This window comes from Helianthus annuus, chromosome 14 (genome assembly GCF_002127325.2).
Source record: "Helianthus annuus cultivar XRQ/B chromosome 14, HanXRQr2.0-SUNRISE, whole genome shotgun sequence".
Lineage (NCBI taxonomy): Eukaryota > Viridiplantae > Streptophyta > Magnoliopsida > Asterales > Asteraceae > Helianthus > Helianthus annuus.
Window position 1 is genome coordinate 28690942 of NC_035446.2, and position 4326 is coordinate 28695267.

The 4326-nt window shown below is 32.9% G+C and overlaps 1 long non-coding RNA gene across 1 annotated transcript; it reads right to left on the bottom strand.

The window, feature by feature from the left end:
• Positions 1-934: 934 nt before the first annotated feature.
• Positions 935-3706, bottom strand: LOC118486355. Its single transcript, XR_004878624.1, has 2 exons — positions 3397-3706; positions 935-1386 (listed from the first exon to the last, which is right to left on the bottom strand). It is a non-coding gene; the product is annotated as an uncharacterized LOC118486355 (long non-coding RNA).
• Between the last annotated feature and the right edge of the window lie 620 nt (positions 3707-4326).

A 4326-nucleotide genomic window follows, 5' to 3' on the forward strand; every position in this document is an offset into this window, starting at 1 on the left:
CTACTGGTACTAAATTGTTTCAATATCATTAACATTGTTTTACAAACAAAGAATACATGTAATTGTTCTGTTGTTTTAGAAGTCTAAGGCCCAAATGCAGTTCTATGCGTTGCATGCTTGAAACAGTCGAAAACCTGAAACATATGTGAAAAACAGTCAGCATAAAAATGCCGGCGAATACATAGGTTTTATTAGCCAAGTAAATGGCAAAACATTTGGTATTGCAATACTTTAACACTACGAGAACTGTCAATTGAAAATAAATCTTGAAGCCAAAGAATGGCAAAAATTTAGTATTTGCAATACATAATCTTAAGTGTGAAAACTCATGAAAAAATAGGTTTGTAATCTTGTTTATATCATCGTAAAAACTTGTTAATATATTATTAGAAATCCAATTGAGGATTAATAATAATTGTTTTGAATCAAATCAAAACTTCTGTAAGTATTCTATAAATCAAATCAATGAGTCATGATAATACTTCAGATATCTTTCTAAGAACCCAACATATAGAGATATGGAAGATTCTACAAAGATTTGGATAATTGAACAATTATACACAAAATCCTAAAGTGATCCAGATAACGCTACAAGAATAATAAAATAAGAACACTTATATATAGGAAGTACCAGCGGTGTATCCACCATGTTCTTATTTTATTATACCCGTTTCGTTATCTAAATCACAACTACCACATAACACATAAGTCGCCAACTTGTACCAACTCGTAAACACGCATTAAAGCACACAATGAATTCAATCAAGGACTCCAATATCAGTACTTTAAACATCCTACAAAAATCAATCCATGAAGATAGATAGATGCTATAAGGATTCGGTTTCTGTGACATTGTCTACTCACATACGCATTAAAGCACACAATGAATCCAATCAAGGACTCCAATATCAGTACTCTAAACATCCTACAAGAATTAATCCATGAAGATAGATAGATGCTATAAGGATTCGGTTTCTGTTACATTGAACCAAAACAATCCTAAATCCTAATGGTGATTCGGGATAACGCCACGAAAGGTAATACAATAAGCACACTTATATATAGGAAGTACCAACGGCGTATCCACCATGTGATTATTGTATTATCTAGTTTCGTTATCTGAATCACCAACCATCTACACAAAACCAACCATCGAGTTGTAAAGTACTTCTTAAAAACCTAACTATGAAGATAGGAAGATCTAAGACTGTAACACCCCAACCCCGCTAGGGCTGACGTGTCACTCTTACAGATATCAAAACTAAAAACTAATCCATATCATTAAATGAAAGATCCTAAATACATTTATTACGTTACTGAAATAAAGAATCTTGGCCGGCAACTTCCTAACGCTCCTCACTGAAATCCCAGATCATCCCATATTACCTGTAAAACAAATAGGAAAAACACAAAAAGAAAAATACGGCTGAGCCAAAAATTTCTCAGTAACGGAGAAATCAACAGTAGAAGTAAAGTCATATCAGCGGAAGAAAAAAAAACACAACAAAAGATAACTGAGACTGAACTGAAACGATTACTGAAACGAGTACTAAAAATAGATGAAGACATAGGACTGATACAAAAACTGATACGCGAACCCATCTGGAACTGTAACAGAAACCGATACGGAAATAAAAGGCAGACCTATACATAACTGATACCGAGCCCAACACAAATCCGATGTAGAGACTGATACATTGTTGACCATGATGACTAAAATAATTTTTCTTGTATAATGGGACTCATTTTAAACGTCGTTAATTATCTACTATTTGTAAAATAAGAAAAATTTCAAACCTATTGTCTGTAATAAAATGTTTGAAGGAATTAGAAACTATTAACTATCAAATATTTCAAACATCGTTTAAAAGTGTTAATATTTTTAAAACGAGTTACTTGACAAAGATAATTTCTTGTAGTGAACGTTTAGATTTATTAAAACCAAAATAATTTACAAAATTCATAGTGGCTCATTAGTAGAAAAAAAATAAAGTTTTATAACTTCGAATAGCTGTATTTAATAAATAGAACAATTTAAATAACCTGGATTTCAAAATAAAATACTTATAAAAGTTTGGTAAACCGACATGGAAAGCCGATACAGAAACAAAACCAAATACGTAAGCCAAAACACTTTAAATACCATTTAGGATCTCATAATCTTTAAAAGAAAGGAGTGTCGAAACTATTATCTTTAAAATAAACGTTTAGATTCAATTTCATATCTATTAGTTAATCAATATTCATAAATTATTATTTAGTCATAATAACTACTTTTATAACTTTAGAGATTCACCCTTAGTAATCAAAATACTTTAGATAATCTGAGTTTATATGTAGAATAATAAAATCCTTATGAAAGTCCTTAAACCAATTGGAAAATCGTCACGAAACAAAGCAGATTCAACGACAAATATCGAACAAACATCGAATCAAATACTAAATACAGATATTGACTGGATACAAACTAAACGTATAACACGGAATCGAAATCCAAATTGAGACTGATAATGAGACGAAACTGATACAGAGAGACTGAGTCAAAGCAGGCATAACTAATACATAACATAATCGGATACTGTACATAATCAGAAGCATAATTAACCGAATACATGATCTGAAACAAACAAGATGCGTACAAAACATACCAGACATATCAGAACAGATACTGAGCATATTCGGATACAGAAACACATACTGACTTACACGAGAAATGTGTATATCAACAAAATTAATCGTGTAACACGGAAGCACCCAAAGCCAGAAACATAAACAGACTGGTACATAGCTAGCTAGTCCATGCACCTATGAGACGGTGAGTGTGGCGTGCACCCATTATTCCATCTCCAGACAAACAAACTCAGACTCAGAGCTAAGATCGATCTATACGCCTCTAGTGGCCAAGGTGCTACACAAGCACGAGCTAGAGACGCCGTGAACTTTTATTACGCACTGTCACGATAAGTGTCATGCCGTTGACGCCCAAACGACAAGCCAGACATGCTTGGGTGACAGAGTACAAATACTAAGGCCATATAATTTACATATAACTAAAATTAATTACCGACAGGAACATGCGACCATGAGTACAAGTCTGAGGTAGGGCATGCTACAACTCACTAATAAGCAAGCAAACAAAGACAATACTAACTCAGATAACGTATCACATATAAACGGATAAAGACACCAAACCATGACAATCAGACTTCAAAACAAGGACGAAGATCCGTATTAAAGAGTAACGAAAATAAAATTATACTACGACGTCAAAACCCAAGATTTCGTACTCGTATAAGGAAATTGGAAATTATACTACGATGAAAAGAAAACAGAATCCGTACTACAAAGTAACATATACAAATTTATACTATGATGAAGAGGAAACGAAATCCGTACCTTAGTTTAGCCATGCAAAGCAAAAGCAAAACAGATCAAGTAGTCCATAACGAACGAACATGAGGGCCTCCGGAGTCGAACATAAACTATTCAAAGATTATGGCAGCGGCCGGTGGTTTGTGGCGGAGTGCGATGGTGAGCGGCGGTAACCACTAACCGGAAGGATGACGGCAACTATCAATGGGTTTCGTGTTGAACATGGCGGCACGGTTGTGTATTATGGTACGATGACTTGTGCGTGGCAGCGACTACCACACGGATGGAGGGGATGTAAGAGGGTCGTAGGGTTGAAAGTGATAAAGCTAATCAGATCTACAAATCTTTGGCCGGTGGTTAAAGTTTTGAAAAGGGTTTACAAATTAAGCATGAACGAAAACGTAGGAGTTGACAAAAGTGTGTGGCAATTGAAAGATATAATAATAGTAATAATATTTCTTTGTAATGGGGCATTAATACTATATTTTATTCTTGAACTGCAATTTGAAAGAAACGTGCTTTCTCAAAAATATCAATCAATGTAATTCAATGCACATTAAATTTAGAAAAGATAAATTTGTTTTAACACATTATTTAGATTGCCATGTTTTAAATAATAATAATAATAATAATAATAATAATAATAATAATAATAATAATAATAATAATTGAATTTGTATTCATATACTATGCCATTTTACTTAGAATGTTACAATTCTACCTTCTTAAAAAAAATTTCGTCCTCGAAATTGTTAAGTAGAGCACCTTGCATAATATATACAAATATCTTATCCTTATATCACGAAGCATCAAAGCCATATATGATTCACGATTTCCGATGAAAACTTAAAATTTAGATAGCAGATAAATAATATTATATTAAAATTTAAGCTTAACCATAGTTCGTTTAGATATTTAAAAATACCTTACATCAAGATACATATCGTATTGGAT